This window comes from Lactuca virosa, chromosome 6, assembly GCF_052849685.1.
Source record: "Lactuca virosa cultivar CGN04683 chromosome 6, Lactuca_virosa_CGN04683_v6, whole genome shotgun sequence".
Classification (NCBI taxonomy): Eukaryota; Viridiplantae; Streptophyta; class Magnoliopsida; order Asterales; family Asteraceae; genus Lactuca; species Lactuca virosa.
This window is the reverse complement of record NC_136431.1, coordinates 38726427-38750509: the sequence shown is the minus strand read 5'-3', so window position 1 is coordinate 38750509 and position 24083 is coordinate 38726427. Positions and strand designations below refer to the sequence as shown.

Below are 24083 nucleotides of genomic sequence, written 5' to 3'. Positions count from 1 at the left end.
CTACGCCTACGCAATTTTTAATATAACTTTTAAATAATTATAGTAATGTTATTAGGTCCTTAAAATAATTATTTGGGCTATTATTATGAGTTATATTGAGTGTTATTTAACGCTTATATAATAATAATAATAATAGCTAGACTATTAATTAGTCGCGGTTAACGTTAAAACTAAACTCTAGTGGTATTAATACTAGGTTTTGATCAAGGAAAAATTGTTTTGAGATAACGAAGTGTTGTTCGAGTACCGAGTCACCACCTAATCAGGTGAGTGCATAGTTACTTTCATCTTACACATAGATATGAAGTATTTTATGTAAATTACGTGCTATGTGTGTATATTATTTGAATACTTGCTATCTATGTTGGATGAATGATTTTTATACACGTTTTTCATGATTTAAACTGTATATGTATTTTATATCTACAAAAATGTTTGGGTAAAACATGGGTAGATGTAATATGACGATGTGTGATAAAATGATGAGAGGCCTCGATGTTTTTGGTGATCCAGTCATCTAGCGGAGTATAGATGACGACCACAGACTCTTCTAGACAGTCCAGTGGAACGCTAGCAGGCTCGCAACCTGTAGGTGTTTGTGAACGATGTGTTCACCGGTGTACTTCATCCCCCTCATGGTTACCTTTAGGATATTTATTGATGAGGAACCCCCTTAGCAGTAGTGTCCATCCCGATGATGATCCTTAGGCTAGGTCCCTTATGATAGGTGTTTAGGGACGTAAAGTGAGGATAACGGGAACGGGTAATCGGGTTATTGTTGGTTGATGAAATTAATAAACTTATTTATTGTGGGTTGAAAACCCTATGTGCTCACCAGGCTCCCAAACCTGACCCACTCAGTTTTATGTATTACAGGTAGTGGCGCTCGAGCATAGATGTGATGTTTTGGATGAGGGATTATGGATATAGGCCTGTAGATATGAAATAATGTAGTAAGGCTTATGTTGTACTGTTTATGCTTTTGATCTGTATCGAACATGACATCCCGAGTCTTTTAATGAAATACATTTCCTTGGAAATGCTTTTGATAAATCTTTATCATATTTTGTTTTGGGACAAATTCCGCAACACTTTTATTTAAAATGTTACTCTGATTTTCAAACAAGCATAAACAAAATCGGTCTTTTCTGGCCGTGAAAATGGGGATGTCACATGTAACATCCCCCTCTAGCACGTATCATAATATTGTCCGCGTTGGGCTCCCAGCACGAAAACTTCCCATCGGTTCACCCATTCCTAAATTGCTCCCGCCCAGGCACGCTTAACTATAGAGTTCTTATGGGAACTAACATCCCAAAAATCATGGCAAAATTTTTCATTTTTAATAAAACATTTTTATAAAACCATAGGATAATCAACCATTGTTTTCAAAGTAAATCCATAGAAAATCAGAGTATCAACAGTCTCTCAAACGTAAAATAATAAGAAGATGTGTGAAATCATGTTGACGCCTTGCCCCTATCATCAGAACTACCTAAAAACATTGAAATCAACAATTATAAGCCAAAGCTTAGTGAGTTTCCCCCAAAATACCCCACACAACAATATATAAAAAGAGCATGCACACCGGCCCCACAATCTCCCGATTGGAATGCCCTTGGGCCCACAGCCTCCCAACTGGAATGCCCTTGGGCACACAATATCCCGGCTGGATTGCCCGTGGCCCACAATATCCCGACTGGATTGCCTGTGGGCCCACAGTCTCCCGACTAGATTTCCCATGAGTTTGTTGACCTACGACACAAAGCTGTACCACCTCAACCCAACCGCACTATGCCGGCATATTCAATAGATAAATGATAACTAGCAATACAGCTAATCATACAGATCAATCAAACCTAACAAACCATTGTAGCATAATACATCCTGTATAAAAGGATACATTGTTAGAATTATGCTTCTATTTCTGTTGGTGAGTTGGGATTAAAGGAACTTGTATATTCTAAGATCGTGTTTAACACTTTCAAATTGAAGTATTTGGGTGGTACTCCCAAATACTCAATTGGATAATACTCAGAACTTTGAGAACAAGAAAAGAGAAAGAGAAATTTTGATTTGTCCATTGTATTCTTCAACGAAATGTACCATATCTATAAAGTTTGACCAAACTTGCTTTTTATATGTCTCTTTTCCAAAAACGGTTACATAATAGTTTACAACGTTCAAAACGATACAAAATGGGTATTTAACCAATGGATAAAAGTATAACCGAAGTGTGTCCCAAAAAAACTGTCATCAGTAGTCAAACCTCACACAAAAACAATCGTTTTAACCATTAGATAAAACAATGAACCGATGGGTAAAGCACCAAAATGCACTCATTCTGATGCAAGCTTGTTGCGATTCATGGTTGCAAAAACAATTTCATTGCGATCATTCCGATACGGGTCATTCTGATGTGATGTGATCCATCAAGGATCATTTCGATGAAATTGCAAGGATCGTTCTAATGCATATCGTTCCAACGAGTTGTGAACGATCGCAATTAAACATTAACTTGCTATCCGATGCGATCCACCCAATGTGATCCAACCCGATACAAAAGTTCCAAAGTGTTATACTCCACACCTTCCTTACTTTTTTATTACTCATCAAAATTAATTTTGGTCAACAAGTCAATCCGTTACACTTAAATACACTTAGTGAAACAATTCACCAACAAATCCCCCCCCCCCCATTTAAGGGTAATCTTGATTAACTTAAAAACAAAACATAAATACAACAAACTAATGCATAAATGAAATATCGTGATGATTGAATTACACATTAGTATATTATTCATTCGAAATATTCGAATATCAGGGTGTCATTATGGATTAAACCCTTTCTATCCAAGTGAATACATGAAGTTAATATACGCAACAATTTACATTCTCATAATTGCTAACTTGACACTATATTTTACTAGTTTGTGTCCCATCATTCATAAGAATATCAAAGTTAAGTCCCAACTTCTTGAAGCAGCTAAACTTCATGCTTATATAGGTAGTTCTTTTGTTCTTGCACCTGCAAAAGCAATTTTTCAAATAACTATTAAGAAATAAAATTTCAACCTCCTTTACTTGCAGTATTGAACACATACCTTGGTATGATGAAAATAATGTGTTCCAAACATTAGATATTAAGCTTTCCACATTGAATTCAACATATAATATTACATTAGATGGGAATTGGGTATCTCAATATAAAAGATTTTAAATGGACTTTAAACACATCCCTACAGTCGCCTTGTGCAAAAGATCTCTTGCTAACCCTTTGGTTAGCTGATCGGCCAATTTTAACTGAGTTTTCACAAACTCAAAAAATATCACACGATTCATGATGAGCTCACGAATCATACTATAGATATTTGATGCAGAAAACACGTATTTTTGCCAAATAATGACCACCACGACGTGGTACCCTATACCACGACATGATGTCGCTCACAGAAGACGGAAATTTTTTTGTAGCAAGCCCACCACGATGTGTTCCATATTACCACGATGCGGTGCCTTCTCGAGTCAGATTTTCAAGTCTTATCCTCGACATTATGATGTACACGTGTCCATTTGCGAAAGTTAAATTCCGTAGCGTTCAACCACTTCCGTTTTCACACTTATGAGCATGCGATCCTATATACACGCAACACGGTTTACGATGCATCTACTATCCCAGGGGAGTCTGCTCATTTTTCTCCCTCTTTAATTTTATGTCTTGTATAGCATGCAATGTAGGCATTGCATCTAATAAGTGTGGGGTAGGGGGTGTATTGCATTAAAGAGAAAACCATTTGATTTTTCAAAATTTGCATTGCTAGTTTTCACAAACATGCATTAATATAGACTTGAAATAATAGTTTAATTTAGGAAAACCTAGCTAATTAAATTTTTGCTAGTATTGGATGGGATGATCCGATGAGAGCCCAAATGTTTACCCGAGACAACACATGTTATAGTGTATTTGTGGCTTCCCATTATTAATGAAAAGCCATGAGATATGAAAGATAATCATTTTATGGCATAATACGTTTTGCAGCCCGTACTTGAACTCTATCCAGGAGAGCTTATATAGTTATTGCACTTAGACTAATGCCTCTAACCAATAAAGGTTGAAGTTAAGCTCCTTGCTTAAGCATGTAGAATTTGAATGAAAAAAGTGATATATATATATATATATATATATATATATATATATATATATATATATATATATATATATTAAAAAAAGAAAAAAAATAAGAAAGAGAGAGAGAGAGAGAGAGAGAGAGAGAGAGAGAGAGAGAGAGAGAGACAAATTACCAAAAAGTTAAAGAATTTTGGAGCTGAAAAAGTATGAAATCCAAAGATCAAAAATTCTGAAGAAATTTAAAAAGTTGAACATGCCAAAAATCAAACAAAAAGATGGTGAATTCAAATAATTGAAAGGAAAATATCAACGAAGAGATGAATTTCAAAGAGCTCCACTGTGGTATCAACTTGTAATTTTTCTAGAGTTTATTTATGCTTGGTAGTTTAACCAAAAATACCTTGAGGTTAAGAAAGATTTATGGGGATGAATTCGGAGGGTGCAAAAATGAGTTTCATATAAGCTAAGGGATTAAGGTTCACATGGATTGTGAGTATTTAGGAATGAGAAGTTTTTAGGAATCATAGACACAAATGCATGCATTGCGGTCTTAGGATAATAGCTAGGTTTGAAATGGATTGTTTTATGCGATATTGGTGAGATAATAAAAATCAATTTGCTTGGGGGCAAGCAAATAATACGTGTGGTGTATTTTGATATGTGCATATCTATACATATAATTCTACATCATATCTTAATTTTTTTAATTATTTTTATGCCCTTTATAGAACAAAAGGTACTTAATTTGTTATGTATTGTGTTGTAGGGGTAAAGGACATGCTTGGAGCAACAATGAAGCTGTAAGCTAGGAGTTTGAAAGAAGACGTTAAATTGAAGAAAAAATACACTCTCCACGTCGAGGTGACCTTCCCAAGACGTGACCATTTGGACTTTCCCGATTAACTAACACTACTAGAAAAACAGCCTTTTATGACGCACAATGCGTGTCGTAAAACGCTCAGACGACACGCAAATGCATGTCAAGGAAGGCCCTGTCATAACAAGAGACAACACGCTTTTGCGTGTCGTCTATAGACGACGCGCATTTATGACACGTAATGCGTATCATTAAAACCCCTCTCAAGAAAGGCCATGTCATAAATGAAGATGACAAACATTTTTGCGTATCGTAAATTTAAATGTTTAAAAAAAATATATTTATATATTTATTAATTTTTAAATTAAATTTGCATTTAATGTCTCATAATAGAAATAAAATACCATATACAAAAAATACAATCCATTGCATAAAATTTAATGTCATACAATTCTATTTTTTACAATATATAAATTTGCATTCATCTAATCTACTCTGTGTTTCATACAAAAAATCTATTTCATGCGGCTTCTTCCATTTCCTTTATTAGCAGCTTACATCATTAGTAGTACAACTAACAATTGAAATGAAGAATGCAACACTTGTATATCTGCAAAAAAAACTTGAAAAAAACAACAAAGATTTATTGTTTATATATAACAAGAACATATTGAATGCATAAAATAACAAGAGCTAATAGGAAGTCATTTTCTATTCCCTTCTCAGTATGTGATGATTGGGGCTGTTGATTGCAACAATTAAGCATCTGCTTATGATGAAAGTAGAAACCATTTTCACAAAAGAGATGCCTTTATCCAACAAATTTTTAACATGTCGCAATGGTTAATTTGAAAGAAAAAATCTTTATGAAGAAACTGTCTATTGATTAATTTTCTACCCTAAAGTTCAAAATTACATTTCTACCCTGAAGTTCAAATCTAAAAATAAAATAATTCAAAATTACATTTCTCCAATAAATCTTGTTTTTGTTAGGAAGTTGCAGACATTACCTTTCCACAAGTTGCAGTAAAGGCAAACATGGAGGAGCAGAGGAAACCCCTATGGAACTCATCTACATTTTGTGTAGAGGTGAATCCAGGTAGCAAATGCAAATCAGCGCCACTTTCTGCTTCTACTGCAAGCAGTAATATGGAGCGCGACCCAAGACAGATGAGGCAGTCATCTGATCGAAAGCTAAATACATATGTTCTCCCAACACTAACATCACAAAAAAACAAATAATAATGACAATAATTTGTTGCATTCCTCACCTTTAGTATCCAGCCACAACTCAGGACCAATTCATCCATCAAACACACAATCAACACTTAGCAAACCCACTCCACTACCCTCTCCAACAGCAAGTCAAATTAAGCATCATCCAAGTGTTAGTGCCAAAAAAATCAAAAGATATTGTTGCTACTTTTTTTTATAAAAGTGGTTGAACTGATAATGATGTCTGTCTGGTTAAAGTGTTGTATATATAAGAATTGTTTCTTTTCTAGACTGAATAAATCATCTTAAAAGACTAAAATGACCATCTTATCCTTACATTACAAGAAAAAAAATTCACAAAATTCATCAATTTTAACGTGTTGGGAGGAGAGCAATTAGGTAAAAGGATTGAGAAATTCATACCCACGCTTATCTTAGCAAACTTGGTTTGGAACACCTGCACAATAAAATATAAATCATCAAAAGACTAAATGACTATCTTACCCTTACATTGAAAAGTCAAAGTGTGGATTTAATATGAAACATGGGTATGATTGTATAAAAAACGGACCTTGAAGCCAGTGTCACCTGGATTGAAGTAGAATCTCTCCTGGTATCCTGAAAAAAAACAAGGGACTATTTATTTTAATTAAACTTACATAAAATTTAAGAGATATTTGCTTATTTAATAAATGATAAGAATATATTAAACCTGGTCCATCTAGGCTGTGGGATTTTCTATATATTCCAAGAATAGTTCCAACAACATCAATTATGGCTACTGATTTGTAATGTGCATTATTTGCTTCCTCAAAGAAGCTCACATGTATAACAACTCCCAATTCCTTTGCAAGTTTCTGCATCCTGCAAATGAAATTATACCAGCAAGGAAAAAGAGAGAATTAACACGAGACACCCACATGAACATCCACATTAAGCAGACAAATGAAATTATATTAAAGGCTTACTTACAAGGGTACAGATGACCTAAAACCTCCTGTAAAAGGGTCAGATTAGAAAATGAAGGTGGTATTGAACCTTCAAAAGAATTCCCCTCAAACCTCCTATAGGAACATCAAACATAAATTATATTTAAAAAGTTCATAGTGAAAAGCATGTAAATAATCTAAATGCTTGCTTACAAGGGTACAAATGACCTAATTTTTTTATAAGAACTCTAGAATTGATACGTACAGTGTAATAAACAAAGCACCGTTGAAGGCCCTTCATCATCTTCCACTACCCTTACTTCCTCCAGTGACAATTTCGAACATAACCCAAAGATTCCTGAAAAAAACAGAAGAATTAAAACCCTATATCATACAATCGAAGTTTAGGGTTTACAAAATTCATCAGCTGTAAATCACCCAAAAAACTGTAAAATAACATGCAATTTAAGAAGCAATTAGCGTCAATTTTGAATTGGGGAAACAAACCTTAGTTCTTTTTTCTTCGCCATGGAAAAGCACACGAACGGAAGGATTTGTATGATGTTTTCCTTCGAGATCTTCGCCTTCATGGATTATAACAACAAGCAAGTCGCCGCCCTCCGGAGTTCCCACCGGAGCTTTCTGCATCGCACTAACTTCTTCAATGTCAGTCAGCATCTGGTCTTCTCCGAAGGGTTTGTACATGACTTCAACCACGATTTGACCTCGTGATTTATCCTATGCGAATCATTGGGATCCATGTTCTTGAGTAGATTGAGAGTCAGGGTTTTTTGTTCTTCGGGAGTTAGATCTTTCAAAGGTACACGATTCATCCCCATTTTATCATGCTTCCCTACCGATTCCTAATCGAAAACCATGATTGTGTTTTACAGTCGTCTTCTTCGATGGAAACTTATCATCTGCGATTTTGGAACGGCGGAACTCTGTGGCGAAACTGATAGCATCGTAATTAGGGCAAGAGGGAAACAAAAGTGGAGGATAAAAAAAGAAGTCGGGTTTACAAAATTTTGGGGATTTCATTTTCCCCCTATCTACTAAACGCGCCTTTCATTAAAATTATAAAGCGACACTTATAGAGGACGCGCATTTAAGATACAACGCCCTCCATGTTTTTCATTTTTTTTTCTTATGACACTAATTTAAGGGCACGCAATAATGCGTGACCTAAATCCTTAAATTTTTTGACGAGATGACACTTTTTTAATGTCACACTCTTTTGCGTAACATAAATCAATGAGTGTCGTGGTTTGCGCGTCGTAAAAGGGTCTTTTTCTTGTAGTGTAAGTAGACTTGCTGAATACAGGATGACAACGAAGACCACAACGTGGTGGCCTTACCACGTCGTGGTGATCTGTTTTTCGGGAAACTATAAATACTTGCCATTCTCCTCCGAAATTGGTACTTTTTCTGGAAGAAATTATCGATTTTTGAAGGCCAAGTATCTGATTTTGAAGCTTGGAAGTTAAGAAGTCGATTATAGCTTTGGAATTGGGAGCATTAAGGCAATACAACTCTAAATTATGACTTTCTACTTAGGTTTAATCATGTCTATTACATTAAATTTCGTTTCTATGTGTTTGATTACTGAAATCATGGGATAAAACCCTATGACTTTCGTTTAGTGTAAGGTTGCTTAACTATTCATGGTTTGATTTATGGTTTGGATTAAGTTTTATTGGTTATTTGTTAATTTTGCTTATTAAAGAACCTTCCATGATTATCATAACTGCTTTCTCTATTTATTGTTGAATTTAATTAAGTTTGTATGACCATCTTTCTTAATTGAATTTGAGTCTTCTGATTTTGTGAATTGCAAAATTGTAGGACTAAAGTTTTGAACAAAACCTAGGGTTAAATAGAAAAGTGTGTAAATAATCGTAGGAGCTAATATATGAAGACCAATCATATATTGAATTGAGCTAATAAACAAAATTAATCAATTCGTTATAAGTCTAAATTAACTCAAAATGAACACTAGTAAACTTGTTAGTTTATCCACCTGATCACCGTATGAATGAACTTGTTTGCTAAAGGATTAGGATTAGTGAAAATTAACCTAGTCATTTTAGAAATCGGTAACCAATGAAACAATAATCCATTGCAATCGCATAAATCAACCATAATAGCATGTAAATACGAAGCTAAATGAAAGTCTCTCAATTACCTTGATTTAACTTGCCGTTTGCGCTTTTTGATTTAGTTTAATATTTGCCTTAATAGTTGATAGTTAGTTTAGTTTTGTTAATTAAGTTTCTAGTCTTGCAAAACTAGAGAATACCCTTTTTCTGAAATTATTAGTAATTTAGTTAGTAGTAGATAAAAATTAGCTAAACATTTTGTTCCCTGTGTTCAATACCTGTATATTGAGCTATACTATTTTCAACAAGGTACACTGCTTTAGGTAATAATTAGTTTTGTTAGTAGGATAAACTAGTATATAATTATTAACAGCATCAAGTTTTTGGCACCGTTGCCGGGGAACGGTCCATTTTTAGTTAATTTGAATCTGTTATTTTATTAGGATTTTTTCTTCTATTTGCTTTTAAATTTTCGTATTAGCTTTTTATTCTGTTTGACCCACCACGTTGTGGTCATTAACACCATGTTTTGGTGTCATAACAGTTAATTTTCAGCTTTTGTTTTTGTTCCTTTAAGGCGTTTTATTTGTTTTTGTTGCAGTGACTTATGACCCGTGGATCCAACACACCTTTGATTCCACCACTTGAAGACCCGAAGTCCACTTTTCATAAAAAGATGGATAAAACCATAGAAGAATCAAACACACCAAAGAAGTCACCTTTCAAGAATCTCAAATCGGTTTTTAGTAAGAAGAAAGGAAAGCAAGTGGGAGAATCCAGCAAAACCCCGAAAGACGGAAGCATTGAGAACAATCCTACGAAAGAGGACGTTTATTACGAAACTGACAAGGAAGAAGGCAACAACGAATTAGAAAAAGAAAGCGAATAAGAAAGAGAAAAACGACAACATCATGGCGGACATTGCCGACATTTCCATGGAGGCATAAAAGAAAAGAATTAGTGAAGACACCGGTTCGCGGCTTGTGCAACCCACCATTCCAGCCACTGCCACATTTGAACTCAAGGGGCACATCCTTGCTGCGCTAAAAGAGATTCCATTCACCGGAAAGGATCATGAAGATGCCTATAAACATCTTGATGAAGTCAACGACATCACTGACTACTTCAACATTCTGAATCTTCCGCACGAAACGGTGTTGTTGAAAATGCTTCCGGTCACCTTCAAAGGAGTTGCCAAGGACTGGTTGAAGGCACTTCCTCCTGGCGCAATCACTACATGGGCAAAAATGCGTGAGGAATTCTTGGAACAATTTTGCCCACCCTCGAAGGTGGCTAAACTCAAAAAGGCCATAGCCAAATTTGAGCAACAAGTGGGTGAGTCGCTAGTTGAAGCATGGGAGCGCTACAAGGGACTACTTCGAAATTTCCCCCAAAACGATCTTAATATGCAACAAGAAGTTTCCATATTTTATGACGGGGTAAATGTTACGACAAGTCAACTCCTTGATTCTCAAGGACCATTAACCAAGAAGAATCTCGCTGAAATTAAGGAGCTTATTGAAGAATTTTCTACACATTCAAGAGAGTACCACAACCCGCGGAATGATGTAGCAAGGGGAACGGAAAATTCAACATCGGAGGACATGTCATCCGTCTTGGAAATGCTACAAAATATGGATAGGAGGATGACTAAAATGGATCAAAGAATCCATACTATGTGAGTGGGGTCTGAAAACTGTAATGGGCCGCATCTAACCAAAGACTGTGATCTTGATGAAAATGGAAATCGAAAGGTTCAAGCTTTCTACTCGAGCGGTGATCGATATGATGAAGATTAGAGAAGGCCCAAGAAGACATGGTTACCTTATGATGAGTACAAGAAAGCCAAGGAAGATAAGTATGAACAAAAAGGAAGAGGCTTTTACCAAAGAGAGGAACTAGCTCCTGAAAAGAAACCAGATTTCGAGTCAATGCTTACTCGTTTTGCAGCTGCGTCCGAAAAAGGCATGAGGAAACCAAAGCAGCAATTAGAGAACAACAAGCTTTATTGAAAGATCATCAATTTTTACTAAGAAATCAACAAGCTTCAATCCTCAACATCGAAAAGAATCTTGGGCAACTAGCTAAACAATTCAATGAAAGATCACTGGGAGGACTTCCAAGAAACACTGAACAAAACCCAAAGGGAGCTCACATCCAAGCTATAACAACTAGAAGTGGGAAAATTGTTACAATGTGACTCCCATTGATAGAAACAACCCGAATGTTGAGCAGGAAAATCGAGAAGAAAGTCAAAGAAAAGAAACTGAATAGTCGCCACGGTGTGGTGCTGACGCCACGACGTGGCAAGAATCTGAAAAGAAGACTTCTGATCATGTTAATCCATACCGCCCACTGCTGCCTTTCCAAGTAAAGCAAGACAAGAAAAGAATGTTGAAGACTATCTGAAATTCTTAGATCATATCAAGTCCCTTGAAATCAATATTCCGTTCCTTAAAGCTTTAACCCAAATGCCAAAAAATGCAAAGTTTTTAAAAGATCTCTTAACTAATCGAAAGAATATGGAAGGGATGTCGAAGGTAGTACTAAAGGAAACCTGCTCGGCTGCAATGTTAAATATGCTACCTAAGAAGATGGGTGATCGGAGAAGCTTAACACTTCCATGTCAATTTGGAAATCTAGCAACTAGCCACGCTCTTTCCGACTCGGGAGCAAGTGTTAACTTGATGCCATATTCATTCTTTAAGAAGCTTGATCTCCCCGAACCAAGACCAGTCCGTATGATCATCCAATTAGGAAACAAGACAATGACCTTTCCAAGAGGAATATGTGAAGATTTATTAGTGAAAGTTGACAAGTTTGTTTTTCCCGTGGATTTTATTGTCTTAGATATGAAGGAAGATGAACAATTCCTAATCATTCTTGGAAGGCCCTTCTTGAGCACCGGCCGAGCCTTGGTTTAATATTAGAGAGTCCAAACTCACTCTTCGAGTTGGAGATGAAGTGGTCAATTTTTAAGTTAATAGAGAAATCCAACACTCAAGGATAACTGATGATATGGCTTTCTCAGTTGATGTGTTTGATGAATTACTAGAGAAGGAGCTTGGAGGTTGGAAAGAAAAAGAAATCGAGGGATATATATGGTACTAAAAGAAAGAGATTTTGATGTAAAACTTAATATTCAATAGTTAGAGAAGCTACTGGAAGAGAGCGAGTACAACGAAATGAAAAAAGAGGCTGAAGAAAAACCACGACATGGCACTGACACCACGACGTGGTCCTCTAAATTTTCACGATCAGATGTAAAAAAGCTGTGACACCACGACGTGGCAGGATGCCCACGTCGTGGTCACTGAACAAAAGCCAAAAATTAAGCTCAAAGCTTTGCGCAAACATCTGGTGTATGCATTTTTGGGAGAAGAACACCAGAAACCAGTCATCATAGCATCTGATCTCGCTAAACATGAAAAAGAAAGCCTTGTAGAAGTACTCAAGAAACGAAAAAATGCCATAGCATGGAAGATTACTGACATCAAGGGAATTAGTCTCGCATATTGTTTGCATAAAATCAACCTAGAAGAAGGAGCTAAGCCAGTAGTTTAACGTCAAAGAAGATTAAAGCCAAACTTGCAAGAAGTAGTGAAGAAAGAGGTAGTCAAACTCTTGGATGCTGGTATCATTTATTCAATATCTGATAGCCAATGGGTGAGTCCGGTGCACGTGGTACATAAAAAAGGAGGAATGACGGTAGTCACTAACGAAGAAAACGAGCTCATTCCAACAAGAACGGTAACTGATTGGCGTGTGTGCATCGATTATCATAAGCTAAACGATGCTACGTGCAAAGACCATTTTCCTTTACCATTTATTGATCAAATGCTCGAAATATTATCCGGTCATCTCTACTATTGCTTTTTAGATGGTTTTTTAGGATACTTTCAAATTCCTATCGATCCTCAAGACCAAGAAAAAACCACGTTCACTTGCTCAAGTGGGACCTTTGCTTATACACGAATTCCATTTGGGTTATGTAACGTACCAGCCACATTTCAAAGGTGCATAACGACAATCTTCCACGACATGGTTGAAAATTTTATGGAGGTCTTCATGGACGATTTTTCGGTTTTTGGCTCTTCTTTTAAAGATTGCTTATCCAAACTTGACTTAATGTTAGCAAGATGTGGAAAGACCAACTTGGTCTTAAATTGGGAGAAATGTCACTTTATGGTTAAAGAAGGAATTGTATTGGGACACAAAGTCTCAAAATTGGGGATAGAGGTGGATCACGCAAAGGTGGATACAATAGCCAAATTACCACCTCCAACAAATGTAAAAGGGGTGAGAATTTTTCTAGGCCATGTGGGATTTTACCACTGATTCATCAAGGATTTCTCTATAATCACAAGGCCATTAACTCAACTTCTCTTGAAAGATGCTACATTTGATTTCTCCAAAGAATGACTTGAAGCTTTTCAACTATTGAAAGAGAAATTGACTAGTACCCCTATCATGATCGCCCCAAATTGGAGCCTTCCTTTTGAGCTTATGTGTGATGCAAGTGACTATGCAGTTGGAGCTGTTCTTGGACAAAGGGTTGATAAGCATTTTCAACCCATATATTATGCATGAAAGACTCTAAATCTGGTTCAAGAAATTATACTACTACCGAAAAGGACTCCTTTTTGTGGTCCATGCTTTTGATAAAAATTAGCTAAACATTTCGTTCCATGTGTTCGATACCTGTCTATTAAGCTATACTATTTTCAACAAGGTACAATGCCTTAGGTAATAAATAGTTTCATTAGTAGGATAAACTAGCACATAATTATTAAAAGTATCATCAGGCCTAGTATTAGTCATGGCATACATCAGACAACCAATAGCCCTTAAGTATTCAAGTTGAGACACTGAAGATCCTTTATTTGGTAGAAGCTTAAGACTAGGACCTATAATTCTCAAAAATTAAACTTTTTTCAAAATCTTCTCAATGTAATGAGATTGAGAAATTGAAATCCCATTGTTTCCTTGTTTAATTCTTAAATCAAGAATTACTTCTGCCTCCCCCCAGGTCTTTCATTTCAAAACTAGATGATAAGAATTTCTTGGTTTTGTTAACTTTTTCCAAATCAATACCAAAAATCAATGTATCATCCACAAATAAACAAATTATATCTCCTTTACCAGAAGCATCAAATTTGCTATATACACACTTTTCAGCTTGGTTTAATGCAAAAACATTAGACAAGACAAGATCATCAAACTTTTGATGCCATTGTTTTGGTGCTTGTTTCAAACCATATAACAATTTCTTAAACTTGCAGACTTTGTGTTTATTTCCTGGCATCACAAACCCTTCAGGGTGTTTCATATAAGTTTCCTCATCCAAGTCCCCATTCAAGAATGTAGTTTTTCACATCCATTTGGTGAATCACAAGATTATGTATAGTTGTAAGAGCTAACATTAATCTGATAGTGGAAATTCTGGCAATAGGAGCATAAATATCAAAGAAATAAATCCCTTATTTTTGCCTAAAGCCTTGGATAACCAATTTGGCTTTATACTTATCAATTGAGCCATTCACCTTCATCTTCCATTTTAGGATCCATTTACATCCTAATGTCTTGCAACCAAAAGGTAAAGCAGACAATACCCAAGTATTTTTATGCATGATAGAATCAATCTCATCTTGAATTTCCTCTTTACAGAAATAAACATCCCTAGAAGCCATAGCTTCACTGAATGTATTTGTATCCTCCTTAATATTAAAACAATGTTGATGTTGATACACAGTCTCATCCCTTGTTCCTTCAACTGAACATAGTTGAAACTTAGATCCAAAAGATTTAGCTTTTCTATCTCTAGTACTCCTTCTAAGTTCTGGCACAGAGCTTGTACCACATAGTTGAAAGTCAGATCCAAAAGATGTAGTTTTTCTAGCTCTAGTACTCCTTCTAGTTCTGGCACAGAACTTGTACCATCAGAAACATCTTTAACTTGAGGTGTACTCTTGCTGGAAGATTGTTGAATCATGTCCCTTGGCCTTGGAATAGATGTAAACCTTTCTTCATCAAATATAGCATCTGTAGACTCTATAACAGTGTTCATAGACACGGAGTCATTAGATTATAAAACATAAATCTATAAGCTTTGGAATGCTTAGCATATCCAATGAAGATACAATCTATACCTCTTTCACCCAATGTTTTCTGTTTGGGTTCAGTGAGCCTTATAACTGCTCTGCAACCCCAAACATTGTGGTAACTCAAATTTGGTACCTTTTTACACCAAAGTGCATAAGGAGTATTCTTACTCCTTTTGTTTGGCGTTCTATTCAAAATATAACATGCTATCAACATAGATTCACCACAGAAAACTCAATCCTGAATAGGACAACATGGAGTTAACCATTTCTTTCAAAGTCCTGTTTTTCCTTTCAGCAACACCATTTTGTTGTGGTGTATAAGGAGTTGTATCAGTACGTAAATTTAGGATTAAAGGCACTTGGAAATTCTGAGATCATGTTTAACACTTTCAAATTGAAGTATTTGGGTGGTACTCCCAAATCCTCAATTGGATAATACTCATAAGTTTGAGAACCAGAAAAGAGAATGATAAGTTTTGATTTCTTCGTTGTATTCTTCAAAGAAATGTACCATATTTATAAAGTTTGACCAAAAATTTCTTTTTATATGTCTCTTTTCCAAAATGGTTACATAACAGTTTCCAACGTTCAAAATGACACAAAACGGGCATTTAACCAATGGATAAAAGTACAACCGACGTGTGTCCCCAAAAATTGTCATCAACTGTCAATCCTGACGCAAAAACAGTCGTTCTAACCATTGGATAAAACAATGAACCCATAGGTAAAGCACCAAACTGCACTCATTCCGATGCAAGGTTGTTGTGAATCATGGTAGCGAAAACAATTTCGTTGTGATTGTTTCGATATGGGTTGTTCCGATGCGATCCTATGTGGGTCGTACCAATGCGATCCATCAAGGATCGTTCTTATGCGATCGCAAGGATTGTTTTGATGCATATTGTTCCAACGAGTTGCGAACGATAGCAATTGAACAATAACTTGCTATCCGATGCGATCCAACCCAATGCGATTCGACCCGATACGAAAGTTCCAAAGCGTTACGTTCCAACTAGTTGCGATCGATCGCAATTGAATAGTAACATACTATCATTGCGAAAATGCCTTCACATCCAGCATTTCAAAATTTCATTCGCATCCGATCACATTCACATCACTTTAAATTATGAATTCAGTATTAGCCTGAGACCAACTTCATTCTGAGACTAATTCCATTATGAGGTCATTTTTGGTCCGAGATCATCTACACTCTGAAATCAGTTTCAGTCCAATAGTAACTTATTCCGAAATTGCTTTTGTTTCGATTTCAAACCAGCTGAAATCAATTTATTCCTTACTTAAAATCTTGAATAAACTTAAACAAGTATGTATTCCACACCATCCTTACTTGTTTAATATTCATCAAAATTAATTTTGGTCAACAAGTCAATCCATTACACTTAAATACACTTAGTGAAACAATTCACCAACATACATACCACAATCTAGTGGGCCAACATTGTTGCCTACGACCCACGAGTATAGTAAGAAAACTCACCTCGCAGTCTGAAAGATAACAATTATGATCACTGATCTGATAACCAGCTCTACAGGTCACCTATATATCAAGCAGAGACCAAATCTCAAACCATAGATCCCAACCCTAAATTTGCCAAAGTCAAACTTTGTCAAAAATTCAACGGTCAACGGCCATTCACCACGACGTGGATAACTTTATGCCATGTCGTGGGGATAATAGGACAAAATAGACAAGAAGCTGCTAAACGCCACGACATAGAGACCAAACCTCCACATCGTGGGAACTACCCATACCAGTTTATCACATTAAGCTCTTAATCCTTTACCCCGCTCATTCAAACTTTCTGATAGAGAATGCTTCCATACTACTAAAAGATCATAAAATTGCAGATTTATAGACATGCATATCTATTGCATGTCTTGAGCTCAAGCTAGGTCAAAATGGTGTAAAATGGGGCCAAGATCTCATGAAAGAGTTCAAAACTCTATCAAACTTCAGATCCATCACTCCAAACCATAAAGGGACCATGGGGATCCATAAAGTTGGCAACTTTATGGAACCTCAACACTCTACCTAGCCTAAACATGAAGAAAAGCACAAGAAAACCTAGATCTAAGAACATGGAGTCATACAGTTTAGAACTTGAGGACTTACAAGTGTCTAGAAAACGTATACAAAGAGGATGGGGAGAGTTGCTTGCTAAAACAAAGCTTCAAGGGTCGCCTTTTTATTCTTCAAGACACCACCAAACACCACAAAAGCTCAAAAGTTAACAATAGAGATTAGGGTTGCTTTGGAGGCTAAGGAAGAGAGTTAGAGGCCGAGGGTGGGCAACCCTAGCCATCACATCCCTTAAATATGGGTACAAACCCTGAAATTAGGGTTTGTCATTAAACGGCTGCCACGTCGTGGCCACTACATTGCCAAGTCGTGACACTTCACTAAAAATGCATGTTTTTCTTGGCCCTTGCTACATAGTGGAGACTACATCCCCACGTTGTGGCCTTGAAATAAATCTATTAACTTAAAAGCCTTATCAATAACAAGGTCATAAATATATCTAGAGCTGGGTGTTACAAGAATCTTATGCTCAGCGCATTCTAAAACAAGCTGGTTTATACGATTGCAATCCAACCCACATTCCAATGGAACTAGGAATGAAATTGTCAAAGGCCAAAGATGAACCATAAATCGACCTAACACAATACAAGAAGGTGGTAGCATGTCTAAGATATCTCTTGCAAACAAGACCCGATATGGCATAGTCGGTAGGAGTTATAAGCTGATACATGCAAAGTCCAAGAGAGTCACATGGCGTTGCAATGAAACACAGTTTAAGATACTTGCGAGGAACGACTACACATGGAATTAAGTATGAGAAGACGAGAAAAAGGGCTCATATGTTACAGTGATATCAGCGATAATATTGATCTGGATGACGCTAAAAGCATAATTGGTCATATATTTTATTATGGTTCATCTCATATAACGTGGTGTTTGCAAAAGCAAGATACAATTGCTTTATCATCTTGTGAGGCAGAGCTCATGGCAGCCTCTGCAGGTGCATGTCAAGCAATATGACTTCAAAATTTGTTAGGAAAAATCCTAAACAAAGCTCAAGAAAAGGTGGTCTTAAGAGTAGATAACAAGTATGCAATAGGACTCATGAAAAATCATATTTTTCACGGAAGAAGTAAGCACATAAATACAAGATTTCACTTCATTCGTAATTGTGTTGAAAATGAACAAATGGAGGTAGAATACATTCCAGGTGAAGAACAAAAGACAGACATTCTTACAAAACCCTAGCACGAACAAGGTTCAAAGAAATGAAGAGCTTGATCGGGATCAAAAATGTTTCTAGAAGGACTTAGAAATTAAGATGTGATTGTTGTAATTCCTAAGCCGAGTAGGACTCTAGGATCCAGTTACTTGGAGGTTAAGCAAGTAGGCTTTAAGACTCCTAGTCTAATTCTATAAGTTGGTAGATTAGATCTATATATACATGCATAGAAACCGAGTTAGGACAATGTTATAACACAATCAAAATTGAGTTTTGAGTTATTTTTTCAATAATATTATAGAGTTATTCAATATCTTGTGTTTTTGTTTTAATCTTGAAGGTAACTCAAGAGTTACAACTTCATATCAAATACAATGTTAGTTAACTTAAGGGTTATCCTTATAATAACGATAATACGGAGATTATGAAAATTAGAAGAGTCTCATAACAAACAAAAAAAACATTAATCTTACGCGCTGATACCATATTGCGACATAAAAAAATTGGGAATGAATCTCTTGATTAACAAACTGGAAGGAGCTTACATTTATACACTAATGAAAGAGAAAGCTAACATAACCACTTAAATTACAATTATGCCCTTGTAACTGAAATTACGGTTGTATCGTCCAATAAGGTTCCATATCTACTTTAATAAATTAAAGTTTTTTTGTCACATGTCACATTTTCATTCAATTTGCCAAATGTCATTTTGTGGTTAGTTTGAATTAATTTTTTTCCCGCATGTCATGAGTTTTTCTATTTTATTAAATTCAACATAATATTTTAATGTAATAATTGTAATAAATGGGTATCAATTTCATCAATGAACTTACCTTTTAATTTCAAAATTCTCAAATTAAAGCTCATTAGTTTCTTTTGTTTATTTATTTAAATTATTTGTTTAAATTTAAAAGATAAAAAACATTTCAATTATAATAATTCATTATTTTTCTTATTTTCTTATAAATTCAAAGTTCTCAAACATTTTGACCTTTATATTTAACTTTTTTTTTAAATTAACACATGTATTAATGGGTCTCACAACTAGTAAATAACATAGAAATCTGAAACAAAACGGGCTTTCGGTTGAATCCCGCAACTATACCATTACATATAATTGTTCCAAGTTCACTGTCGACTATAATGGCATAAGGAGCTACATAATCACGGGTTCTCATGGATAGGCAATGGGATATCCAAGTGGCTATAAGTATATTGCAACACTTTATAATATATTTGAGTGAATACATCCAAAACTCATTCTAATTAGTAATAACTTGTTATGAAATTGCGACCCAATATATTCAAATGAAGCTTGTGTGATCAGTGTTGATTGTAAGACCAAAATATGCAACATTGCTACCAAACCAATTACCTCATGATGTTGATAGCAGCTAAATTTTTATTTATACAACAACAGTATTTTTATTTACATGTATAATAATGTTTTACTTCTTTAACATCTATACATCAAATGCTTAACCTTTTTAGAAGGTTAAACAACAAATAAAAAATAAACCACTGTGTTAACCGCTTAAACATTTTACTCTTAATTCTTATGCATCGAAATATGGTTATATACTTCATCTAAATAATAAAAATATATCATTAAATCAACAAGCATTTTATCCCTTTATATTTTATTGGACAAATATGACATTTAAAAAATGTTTTTTCTCTTAACATGACTTGTTGACAAATAATGCCATATCACCACATGTGACATGTGAAGATGAACGTTACATATACACATCAACAACCTCTTTTCTATTTATCAACTTGTTCTAAAATAATATATTTTTTTAACATTTGGTTTCTGCATCGGATTCATGTATTATCCACAAAACCAATTTCTAGTTTGCCGCACTCAAATACGATAATCCAGTAATTTTTGTTTTAACATTGGTTTCACCATAATTAGTTTTGAAAAACGACTGTTCTCTAATTCTCTTGATCAATCTTAAATTTTCATAATTTAAGAAATGGCAAGGAAGATTGGGACATTGGATAACGTATGACATATGGGCCAAAAAAATATGGTTATGTTATTTATTTTTCCTAGTTAAGCCTAAATTTTCAATATGGGCCTACTATTCATTTAAAATACCATCATTAGGCCATTATGAGTTTAGCAATATTATTAGAGGTGAGCATATTAATCGAGTAAATCAGTTTAGGAAAACAAATTGATATTGGACCAATCTAGGGACGTTGGAAAAAACCATCGGTCTCGGTTTGATCTTGTTGTTCAATCTTGAGACTGTCTTTTTCCTGATCTCAAGTCGGATCCGATTTGATCTTAAGTTGGTCCAGTCACACCGGTCTTGGACCAACATAAAAACAGGGATTAAAGTTGCCCTGAATCGAATACACAACCTTATGATCAGGAGTAAAACCTACTATCATTGAGCCAAACTCATTGGTATTTATTTGTAGTTAAGGATTATCTTATAGATAGATTTGTACAAGTGTAATTCTTAATATGTATTCTTATTTACTCGTCTACAAATTCAGAAAAACATGACCAATATTTTATATTGGAAAACAATACATATGAATGTAATGTTTCATTTATCACTTTATATACCATAGTCAAGGCGTGTGGCTTGACGTTGAATCCGAATGGTCATTTTTAAAATTTCTTTTGAACCATTAACATTTTGTATGGTTAAGGTTTACGGCCACAAAGACCAATGTATTGAAAAAACCGGACTGGAAAAACATTGCCAAGACCAAAAAAAAAAAACACCCGAGGCTGAGACCAAACCGAGACCAATTTTGTTAGAGTCGATGTCTAATCCCTAAGGCTAGTGAAATTGGGTTTTCTTTTCATATTTTATGCATTGCAACTTAGCATATTTTTTGTATTTTATAAATCTATTTATGAGTGTTATAAAGTTTTGTTGTATCCAGGCGCAAAGCCAATACCCGTTGCTCCCATAAAAATCTGCTAATCTCCGTAAAAGCGGTTTTGGTCGTCTCCAGACTATATATAGTTCCTAAACCACTATTTCAATTAATACTAGTTACAACCTGTGGAAATCATATGTAAAAAATCGTACAAGGGTTTACGGCTGTAAACCCGTGTACGGCCGTACACACAACCGTAAACACATACAACCGTACACACAACCATATATATATATATATATATATATATATATATATATATATATATATATATATATAGGGTGAGGAGTGCTTGAGAGTGTAAGGCTAGAGAAGGAGAGCATATTGTAGAGAGAGAAATTAGAGAGAAGCATAGTGTGTGTGAGAGAGAATCTAATGTGTATGGAGCATCACTCATATCTTTGAATACATCATAGATTCAAGTTATACTTCTTCTCCTTCCTCTTCATTTGATCTGGCATCATCCGTTTGATTGGGATTCCGCACCATCAAACGGATCTAATTAATACACAAGCAGATTGGGGACTTACAAGTGGTATCAGAACTTGGATTGTATCAATCAATTTTGTCAGATCTGAAGCGTATTTGATCTTATTTTTGAAGGATTTTTGCGTTTTTGGATAGATCTTGGCAAAATAAGGGGGGTTTGTTCTTCGTGTTTTTTTCATAAAAACGAGTTCTGGATCGAGTTTTGGAGCAAAAAGTGTGAAAAACGTCATTTTTCTTCGCATCTGTTGAAGGTGTACGGCTCGGTGTACTGTTCTCGGACGTTTGCGGTCTTTGGTGTACGGCCGTACACGGGAGTCCGGCTTCGTTGTTTACGACTCACCAGCAGTTTCCACTTCGTTCTCGGCCAGCAGGAGTCCTCGCAGCACAGCAGCGTTCATTAAAAAAAACTTGGGGGTGCCGAGGATCGAACTTGGGTCCCTTGATTGATCAAAAACGCGTCTTACCGGTTGGACTAGCAAGTCCTTTGTTCCAATCCTTCCCATTTTAAATCTTAAGGCGTCCCTGTGTCGATCCAAGTTTCGCAATATTGTCACTTTTAACCCCAAAATCAATTTCCTTTTAATTTTAAATTTCATTTTCAACCCAAAAATTTTATTTTTTTATTTTTGACTTTTAATTTTTACTTTTTACTTAAAATTTTGACTTTGACTTTTAAAGTTTGACCTTTTACTTTAAATTTTGATTTTCTCGTTTAACCTTCAAATTTTCAAATTTAGCTTTTCGGTTTGACTTTTAAGTTTGACTTTTTAAATTTGACTTTTAAGGTTGACTTTTGAGTTTTTAGTCAAAGGACATATTTTTAAAACAATGAATTCTTTAAACACCAAAGTCAATGAAATTTCTTGTTCTCAAACATGCATTAATAATGTTAAAAATTTACTTGAGCATATCGAATTATTACGTAGAGAGAACGAGGAGCTAAAATACGAAGGATATCAACTTAGGAAATGTCAAAAACCCTTAAAAGCACAATTAGAGACCAAAAACAAGGACTTCCGAAAACTACAAGAAGAATACAATAATAAATGTGCAAACTATAGATTTGTGACAGAACAACTTGCTGAATTAACTGCTGAACTTGACACGTTGAAAAATAAATTTGAAAATGCATATTTTAATTTCAGAAAATTTGATGCGTCGAGTGAAGTAGTTGCATCAATGATGGAAAATAGTTTGAGATTTAAAAATAATCAGTCAAAGGGTTTAGGGTATGATAAAGTGCCTCCTCCTTTTAATCATACCTATCAGTATAACCCTTTGACAAAAGAGGAAATAGACAGAGAGGCACATCTCCAATATGGCAAACCTGTTGTATTTGTGTCGGGATGTGGTCCTCAGGTGGTAAGTACTAATGTTTCTACTTCTTATGCAGATCAACCACTAATTCATTGCAAGCAAGCAGCTGAAGAGAGTGTGTCTGATAATGAAATTGTATCAAAGTGTGATGACTTCAATTTTTTCGATATATTTGATAATATCTTTGATAATATCTTTGATAATTCTGCCGTGGTTGTGCCAGAAAGTGTTGAGCTGAACGATTCTAATGCTTCTACTTCTTGTGCAGGTAAAGTAATAGAGGATGAGAACAAGGAGAAAACTATTGAACAAGCCAATGTCTCCTTGAACTCTGAATTTGTTGCTTCGAACTCAGTTGCTTCTGATCAACCTGCTGTTGAGAAATACATGCCACCAAAACAAGCGAAACAGAGTGCCTGTTGCAAGTGTGCTTGTGGGAATAATAAGAGACAAGGCATGGATACGTCACTAGGGGCGTGAAGAAACAACTTTCCAGTGAAGAAAAAGACTTGCTTTCACTGTGGAACACCTGGACACATTGCCAGAAATTGTCCTAATCGCATATAAGTTCCCTACTATGCACAAGGGTGGCAGAACGCGCCAAGAGGGAGATTTTCCAATATAAATCCCTCAAGGTCACGTTCAGACAATGGCGACTGGAATGCCACGAAGGGAAAGAGTTCAACTCCCAAGGCCAAGAAATCAACTCCCAACAACAAGAAAGGTATGCCGACCAAGAAGTCCAATCCAAGAGATGCTCCAGTGAAATCAAGACCGGTTAGGTCAAAGTCATCTCGAAGATCGGCTTC

General features: G+C 35.5%; 1 non-coding gene across 1 annotated transcript; it reads right to left on the bottom strand.

Moving 5' to 3' along the window:
- Window positions 1-10483: 10483 nt before the first annotated feature.
- LOC145122879 (small nucleolar RNA R71) lies at window positions 10484-10590 on the bottom strand. Its single transcript, XR_013714779.1, has one exon. It is a non-coding gene; the product is annotated as a small nucleolar RNA R71 (small nucleolar RNA).
- Window positions 10591-24083: the final 13493 nt, after the last annotated feature.